A 9,788-nucleotide genomic window follows, 5' to 3' on the forward strand; every position below is an offset into this window, starting at 1 on the left:
TAGGCTTCGAAAATGTATTTGCACAAATAAAACCTAATCTACTACAGTCGTCACCATGCCTGAAATGCTGTAGGCTTTGTCAATACGCATCCCCGCCACTTAAATCACTTTACTTTACACACAAAGCAGTCCTAGTTCGAGACTTCTAAAAAAGCGTGATGTAAATATTACGCGGCACGTAAGGTCAGAACATTAAAAAACTTGATGTATTCTTAAAACGGTCTTAAACCAGGCTTGAGGCCGGCCTTACCACACCAACTTTGAAAGTGCGCGTAAGAATTTAATTAATAAAACGGTAAATGTTTAATTTACATATAATTTTAATTTAAATATCGCACTATACAAGTGACGAGATATTTACATGTGTTTTTGTTAATTTTTTTTGTCGTTACTTACACAACTGCATTTCTAAAGCGTTGCAATGGTAGATCTTGATTTGTTAATCATGAATGAATAAACTCTGCCATTTACGAGATTCGGGTGTTTGGGCAATCAAAATAATTGCCCAACACCCAAAAGCGTTTGAATGCTTCAAAACAATGAAGGCTGGTAGCTGGTTATCATGAGAAGGGTGTGACTACTAGCTACCGACTAGGACTGGACAACGAATAGACAGCCACGCCGGCATCGTGTGGCGGGGCCAGTTAGTTGCGGCGGCCTCGGATGAGGGTTTATGGCGCTATTGTGTAGTTGGCCGGAGTTCGGGGCCTACGATCGTTTTGCGGCCCCGCTAACAAACTACCGAGCATTGTTCGCGAAATTATCTGATGCCGATACACACATATCGCTGGCGGATTTCTCCCGCCTGTATAAATTAGTTTTAGGTACCGTTTCGCAGTAACGCCCACAGAGACAGACAAGCAATTAGTGCTATGGGATACCATCTCCTAAATTTTAACTCTTGGTACATCCAAATGCCTGCGTGGTTGCGGCTGCTTAGATGTGTTTAGACGGATTCCCCGATAGTTGAACCCCCGGACAGATGATACCTCGGAAAATTGATCCCCCAAAAAATATACGAATCGTCCGAGGGATGAAATCTTACAATTAGCATAGAGACTCGAAAATTAAATTCGAATTCAATTCTTCATCATTAGGTACATAGTTTAAATGATATTTTTTTGCAATACAATTTATATGCGAGTAAAACTCGTTTGTACACAAAAAATTTTGGTACGGGATCTAATGTCCTCAGATAGACCCATATTAAAATCTTGATTGCAGTGCTTAGCAAATAATTTATTCCTAAGGCATGGAGCTTCATACGAGGTGCCAAGATTATAAGGCCATTCTGGAGTGTAGCCAAGGGAATAAGCAGACAAGGAGACTGCGTCCTTGCTCTATTATTAGGCAGGAAGAATTATTATAGCTAAAGTTTTTAGATAATTTCCATATTTTATTACAATTTGTTTGAGATACGAACGGTCTTGTTTTTGTGCTGGTACTTCTGTGAATAGTAGATCTCGTGTGCAAAGAGTACGTTTACAATTTTCTCATAAAATAAATTAAAACATAAATTTCCTCTAGTCATAAGATTTTTAAGAAGGTACTTAAATACACCTTTAAAATTGATTTTTTATTTGCACAACTTTTCTTTAATAACTTTTGAATATTATACCCACTGAGACCGTGTATTTTTATTTTTCTGTGTCTTGTTCTGTTTCACGTTCCATTTAGATTTATTAGTATTATTTTATTCTTCAATGATATAAAACATTAAACATTTTACCGAACATTTAGTTTTATTTCAAATAAGGAATTTTACAATTTGTCCAAAGATATATAATTTTCTCAATGACAAACATTCTTCAGGCCGGAAGGTACAATAATATTAATCATTCCGATTTGACACCTCGTAGAAACCACGATCATACGAACTCTGCTCGGCTGGATTCAAAAAGTAGTATCGAACACAGCCACAAATATACAGACAGATGAAATGCCAAATGGTCCGGTTAAAATAGTATGGTCAAAACTTTCTCTAGTCCTGTTATAAGAAAAATAAAATGTGATAGCTAAAGAAGCTGATTTATTGTTTGTATCGGATTGTAGCTGAGCATGCATCGGGTTCTCACGAATGTGCGATTTAATGTTGGTTTTCTTTATTAATTAAAGAAATAAAAAACAATTTTCGTCTTTTTATGGTAAGAATGGAAAGAGGTAAAATATTTGGGTTATTTACTTCTACCCTTATAGCGCCCCAGAGGTGATTTTGCACAAAAACGACGCAATACAAATCATCCAAATATTATTATTATTATTGATCCATTCAAATAACGCGCCATAGATTTAACTAATTTAGCAAAAATCGTTTTAAAATCTCAAGCACAGATGACAGTACAAGGTCAAGTGTGTGTGTGCGGTGACGGCCAATAGCGCGCTCTGACAAAAATAATCCGATCGCTCAAACTGACGGTTTGTGCGATCGGCGCTTGCGTATTTGTCACTATTGTGGAGATAAAGTTTTATTTTGGAATTATGTTACTTGTTAATAACATGTTGTAACATATTTAATATTCAAATTTTATGGAAATTTGTGTTAGTAAAACCAAAAACGTAGTATGGAAAAATTAATGATTTTTTTTCTTTCACGTGTATTGTATCTTCTCAAAACTAATGAATGAATTTATTAAAATACATAAAACGTGTTGTCTGTTTATTTTCAATATTTTAATACATCAGAAATGTATTTAAGAGTCCATATCTCAGAAATCATTTTTTCACAACGCTATTTTTGCGCATAATTATTGTTATTAAGTATCTAGTCAAAAGTGCCTATTTTAAATTTCATTACTTTAACACAAACAAAAGTAACGAGTTTCCCTAAAATAAATATTTAATAGTTGGCTGAAAGTGCTTTTAAAGCCTGCTCTTATAAGTTTAATGTCTTTTTCCAAATCCATGCATTTTACAACTTCTGACTCACGTTCGTGCAATAGATCTCTTTCTCTCTTCCAGCTTCTCTGTGGTGCAGCACGGCTTCTGCAAGATCATACTCTGTTTTAAAATTATGTTATTTCCGGCTTTTACCATTACGGTTTTGAATTCTCTCACCGTGAACGTATACTTTTATTACAAGATTCAGAACCAGCTTCAACAATCTCTTTTCAGGTGGAAACGGCAATAATATTATTGCGTTTGTTCTCATTTTCTAGAATAAATCAAAAAACGGATAACACAACACAAAACAACAGCCCTGTTTCAAATAGGCCCTTCCAAGTTTGAAACCAAATTATAAGACTTACGATATCTCTATGAATAAAATGTCATCTTTGTCTCTCACTCACAAGTTATATATTTAATCACCATGTTGTGCTACTGTTTGATGTAATCTCTAAACGTTTGCTGTCATTTCTCAACATTTACCACCTATTTAACCCCTGAAGTTGATTTGTTCGCCTTTGGGAACAGCTCGTATGGTCTAATTTAAATCGTTGTGTCTCCCTTACTGTTAAGGTTAGAAATATCATCTGAACGGTATTAGAAAGAAGAAACACCATGCTTCATACTCAAATCTAAATTTAAACACAGAAAAATTCGTGAATTTATATTAAATTATTTTTATAATTGATGAATGACGAAAAAACGGAGGGCGAGCCATTATTAAAACTTTTTTTTTATTTGCAATAACATCTTTTTATTTAAACAATATTTGAATATCTTCTACTACCACCACAGTAAGCGGAAAATGTTTCTTGTGTTGTGATGGAGGCCAGTTGAGGACTTGAACGTACGACGCCTGAGTGGGACCCAAATGCGATGCCATCTCAGCCACTGACTTTTAATATTTCGCAAATTAAAATTTTTCTTATTGATAATAATAATTTCTTCACCTTTTAAAAGCATTTTTTAGTATTTGGATGTGCTCAATATTATTCAATTTATTTGAATTTTATTGCAAAGCAGAAAAAACTCCGACCTTCTGACAGAACATGCCAGAGGCCTAAGGGGTGAAATGATATTTTAAAGATCTATTACTTAAGATAACGGTATTGCTAGTTTAATATATATGGAATCATGATTAAAAAAGGCTACGCTTATTTAACTCACTGTTCCAGAGATTTCGCTAGTTTAGAAAACAGATTCCCGGCTCATAGTTCAGTTCAGGTCTGTTAATTTATCATCCGTACCTGTAAATAATTATAAGATCTAAAAAAACAACTTTCAACAACAATTTAAGAACTTTTAAAACACCGTATTTCTCATAAATGTTTATACTCGCCGTATTCTGGAATATGAATCTCAGATAGGGAATCCAGGCTATACAAGACAAAAAAAAAACAAAATAGAAAGCGTACAAAATAGATTTTTAAGGTGTATAAACTTCCGCTCTTTTCGATTTCATATTAGTAATAAATAGTTAGGAAGATCGTGTATATATTATTTTAAAATATAGGTTAGTCTGCATTTAAAAATAATTATTCTAAGATCTGTTCATTTGAACACAGCTTCAACCATATTACATTAAAGTGGTATTTCCCTACTAGCCCATAATGCGTATTTATTTTCGGGATACACAAAATACAGCTTACCCGGATTTATCAATACCGCTAAAAGCGTCTTAGTGCAGAATAAACTTTTGCTTAATTATTTGCAGAGCTGTGTAAAGTCTTTATTTACCTTTAAATGGGGGATGTAACAAAGAGAATGCCTCCCGGGAGCATCTTGGTAAATGAAATCGTTAAATATGCCAGTTAATCTTAACGCTTCAGATACAAACAAAAGAATTTCACAGATCATCTAGTACAGAAGGCGGCTGTACCAGTACTGACGATGCCGTAATTAGTCGGGTATTTAATCAGAAGCTATGTACAGAGTACCTCCAATTCGCATATTTCCCTCGCATATTTCCCTCGAGTCCAGTTTTAATTATACGTATTGCTTGCTTCCAGTCATTATTTCAGCCCTGTTATGCAGGGACTTTTTATAAGAATAATGAAAGAACTGATCAACGAACAAAGTCACTGACTGTTGTACATGAATGTGGTGCATTGTTTGTAGGGACCATTATAAATCCAGACAAAATCATAATAATCTTTGTAGTCTAGACATGGTTGAGAGTTGCATTAAGTCTCTATTTAATTTGAATTCCAAAATTTTAGTTTGTATTTATGCTGAACATAACTTATCTTATGTGCAAAAATAATTCAGAAACTTTCTGGTAAAATGCAACGGTTAAAATTCTTTTCTTTACATAAATAAACAAAGTTTGTTTTATATTTATGTATAGCTGAACAAAGGACTATGATAGTGATTTAAAAAAAACGTAGTAACGTGTTTTAAGATAGTGGCAATTTTTTTTACATTAATACCACACAGAAGAAAAATAATTTCCCTTATGGCATATGTCATCTTTTGGGATGCTGTGTGGAAGGTCTTTTTTTACGGAATGGAAAAAGAGGAAGTTCTGAGAAGTTAAAATGTATGAGGATTGGGTAAAAATCTAGGAATCAGTGTGTCCAAGAGTGACGGACATATGAACATATCCCTCCCACTGCGGCGCAAGGCGGTGGGTCAAGAGACCAGTTGGAGAGGTTAAAGAGTCTCCCCAAACTAGCCTCTCCCGATTTGGCACGCCACGCAGCATCCTGAACAAACCTCGTCCGATAAACCCAGGCACCCCTGCTTAGTTACAAAACGTAGCGAAACACTTGTGGTGACATATGGCAGAGGTGTTGGTTATCCAATAAATCATTCTCGGGGCGGCGGCACACAAACCCGCCTCCCAAATTGCACATGCTGCTGTATTCACTTTTAATATCATTATGTATCTAAATACCTCTCTCCTGTCAAATAATAAAAAAACAAGATTAAAGCCTGACCAAAATAATGTCAACGATTCTTGGCTTATGTCAAAAAGACAATTCCAAGTTACAGAGTGTTCAATAAATAATGTAATTATTATTGCGCCGGATTCAGAGAGTGCCAACACTTCACTCAATAATAATGGGTTATTCAGTCAAGCGTATCTCCAGCTATCAGCATTTACATTCAAACGTCTCGAATAATATTCACGTATACATCGCCATTATTCTGAATTATCATCCCCCCGTTCCGCACCCCTGCAAGATCCGCCCGCGGCAAGACAAACAGAGGGGGTGTTTAAATAAAATATGTACACATGCAATTGTTTATTTACAGGGTGGTTCGATTAAAAACGCGGTTTACCCGTCGGGTTTATTTGTGACCGCAGGCACGCAAGGTTGCCTATTTACTACGCAATAAAAAATTCATCAGAGAGACTTGCAAGACTCGCGCTGCTTGCACCCGCCCCCGGCCGCCGTCGCTCGGTGCACAGAGTCGCATGAACCGAACTCAATATTTATGCTGCGTCGGATACAATTGGTTTTTAGATTAGATTAAAGAAGGGTAGTTTTGTTGCAATCAGAAATGGCATTATTCTCGGTGAGCAGGCAAAAATAAACTTTATTATTAGCTTAAGGAGACCACGACAGTAAACGTTGTTACTGCTTGCAAAATAAAGATTTTTATGCATTATTTTATATTCCTCGTGCACCTTACCCTTTACCTTATTTCTATTATTTTTATACATGGATTTGTTTTTATTTCCAAATAATATTTTTACCGCATGGAAAACAAAATAATTTCATTGCCCTTTTTTATCTGTGTACCTATTAGTAATTTGTATTAGATTTATTAAATGCATAAATTGTTTGGAATTGGTTCTCTATTTTTTTTTTAAATTACTCTTTTATTAGATACGTTTATTTTTTTTTCGTGGAAAAAATGAAAATTTTGTAACAATATAATTAACTAATTCTTGTTTTTCTGAATGCATGTGGGTGATAATATATGCTTTCCATGTAGATTGAATCATCGAAAAAGCTGGAAAAGTGAGATGAGGACAAGTGGAGAAGATTAGGAAAGAATTAATCAGAAATATAGATAGAAGAATTTACACTGATTATTTTCAAAGACGGAAATATTTGAAGTTTTTTAATATCTTTTTAACCTTGTGGAGAGATACCTTTAGTCAGTTAGTTCGTTTATGCAGATCAAAATACATATACTTTTTTGCAATAGTAGGAGGTATTTAGACCGAATAAATTCTTGTATTTAAAGATGAAAAGTTTTGAAATTTCTTCATCTCTGCTTAACCTTGTAGCGAAATTACGTTATTGTTAGTTAGTTGGTTCGTTAATGCAGATCAAAATAGATTTTCTTTTTGCAATAGTAGTAGATATTTAGACCAAATAAATTCGTGTATTCGAAGACGAAAATTTGTGAAGTTTCTTTGCTTAGCCTTGTGGAGAAATAACATTGTTGTTAGTTAGTTAGTTCGTTCATGCAGATCAAAATATATATTCTTTTTCGCGATAGTAAGAGATATTTAGACCGAAATAATATAAGTTTAGTCTCGTCCGAATACGGATATTTGATAAGTCAATAATAAATGGAAGATATTAAGGGATAGAATATAAATCTCATCAAATAAGATATGCGTGGCATGAGAGAGGTCGGCATTTCCCCGACCACTGGCGCTGCTCCTTCCTCGTATATAATTCAAAATACCAATAAAATAAAGGCCAGTCTCTCGGGAAATATTGGATTAGAATTATAAATGTAAATCGAAAAAAAAGATTTCTTGGGATTAGGCAAAAGATACTTAACGTCGAGTTTCAGACCTAGTTCAGTGTGGAGGTACATAGATACCGGCAACTTTATATTGAATTGCTAAATCTAGACATTTTTATATACTTATATTAACACATTCTTTTCGGGAAACGAGAAAACGCGTCATACGCCTTTTTACAGTAAGACGCGGGAGACGAGTTTAATCGTTTTGTTGCGCAAAGCGGTAAGGAGCGGGAAACTTGTAAACAAGGGGTTCTAAATGGGTGCGGGGTCATGTGTTTTCTACTGTCGGCGGTACCCGATCTATTTACCTCTCAATACAATGAGTTTGAAACACAACAAAAAAATAAAAATAATATAATCATTGTCGCGTATGTTCCTCTCACAAACTATGAAGTGAAACTCGGTACATGTGCAAGTTTTGCAATGTGCCCCTGCATAAAGGAAAGTGTTTAGAACGCTATCACACATTGAAGCACTATAAGGTTATAGTTTTTTTTTATACATATTGAAAATTTCTAAATAATCTTGTAATTTTGTATGAATAAATTTCGATATATTTCGATTGTGAAATACTGTTTTTTCTAAGACTCCCTAGAAAGTAGAAAGCTTTTGTTCATAAAAAAAGGAATTACACAAACATTGCTAAGTAAATAAAAAAAGACATCTTTTTAAAGTAAAACACTGAAAGTTTTATCGAAAAATTTCAAATAGATCATAAGATATGAATATTTTGCGGAAAGTCTAATTTTGGCGCTAAAATTAAAAAAACACCCGCGCTTCACCCCAAATTGGCGGTAAAATGCCCGACAATATAGTGTTAAGACTCAAATGTAAACACTATTAAGGTATAATCTTTGCTTTTTCCGTATCAAATAATAGTTGAAAATTGTTGAAATAACCTTATTGGAACCTTTTTTTTATTTTTGAGAGTAAGAAAGATATTTTACATGGAAATAATATTCCTTATCATATTATATTGTAATAATTATATTTTAACCCTTTTGTTCAATTTATGGGCACCTAATGTGTCTCACATGTGGTGTACTTAAGTTGTAAGTTAAAAAAGGTCTTTAAGGGAAAATCTTGAAAAAATAAATCTTATTCTTAGTGCAAATTAGTTTGCATTTTTAAAACAAACAGAATGCAGTGGAAAGCCGGCATATTGGCTGTGGAGTTAGGAGGCGCGGCGTTGTGGGTAAGACGCCTTATCCTATTTTTAAACAAGGGGAGGATAACAAAGAAAACATGTTTCATCGCTTACATAAATGAACATTTGAAAGGATTCAGCCCATTTGCATAATGTGAGCGGGGGTCAGTAAACCACGGGGCTTATCTTCGAGACGCACGGAAGGAGTTTTTCTTTTTACTCTGGCTCCTGGATAAACCGTTACTATTTACATAGGAGCAAAGGCAAACAATAGCAAACAGACCGGGGAGTGGATTAGAGAGCCCCACACCGCCGCGCCCGCACTAAACTCCGTCAGCCGGGCCTCTAAGGCTCTGGTCAGGATCAGAGATCAGAGTGCATGAATCGCAGGGCTATATTCTAGTATAAGTCAGGATATTGTTACGAGGATGCGTCTTTGATCTCAACGAAAATTGAGTGAATTTTCAAACCAATTTTATAGGCATGTAGTTACATATTTTATTGTGTTAATTGTATTATAATGAATCTACCGAACCATACATAACTTCATTAAATTAACAAAATTAAGTTGCATTGACCCTAACCCAGCAGATCACCTATGATGTAAAATTAAAAGAACGTTTAGGTATTAATAACACGATTTTTTTATTGTAAGATAGGCAAGTTAGATTCGGAGATACCAGAATATTAATTAAGTTATTTTTAATAAGAATAAGTAAATAACCTTAGTTTTATATAAGATTTCACTGACTTTGAGATTTCTCTCTCTCTCTCTCTCTCTCTCTCTCTCTTTCTTTCCCGTACTCTCGATCGGGGACTGTAGGAGGGAGGAAATACAGAAGCCGGCAAATTGTCCCACAGCCGAAGACTTGAACGAGTCGTAGAACGACCCGTCAATCGTGTACAAATGTTGGACGCACGTTTGTCGTGTTTCCCGACTATGCACCGGTGCCGAAAGAATCAATGAAGATCATTTATGGGACCATCTTCCATTTAAATACCGGTAGAACAAGGACGAAATTCCCACCTATCGTATGTGATC

The sequence above is a fragment of the Hesperophylax consimilis genome, chromosome 1 (genome assembly GCF_061612785.1).
Source record: "Hesperophylax consimilis isolate HC1 chromosome 1, BYU_Hcon_1.0, whole genome shotgun sequence".
Classification (NCBI taxonomy): domain Eukaryota; kingdom Metazoa; phylum Arthropoda; class Insecta; order Trichoptera; family Limnephilidae; genus Hesperophylax; species Hesperophylax consimilis.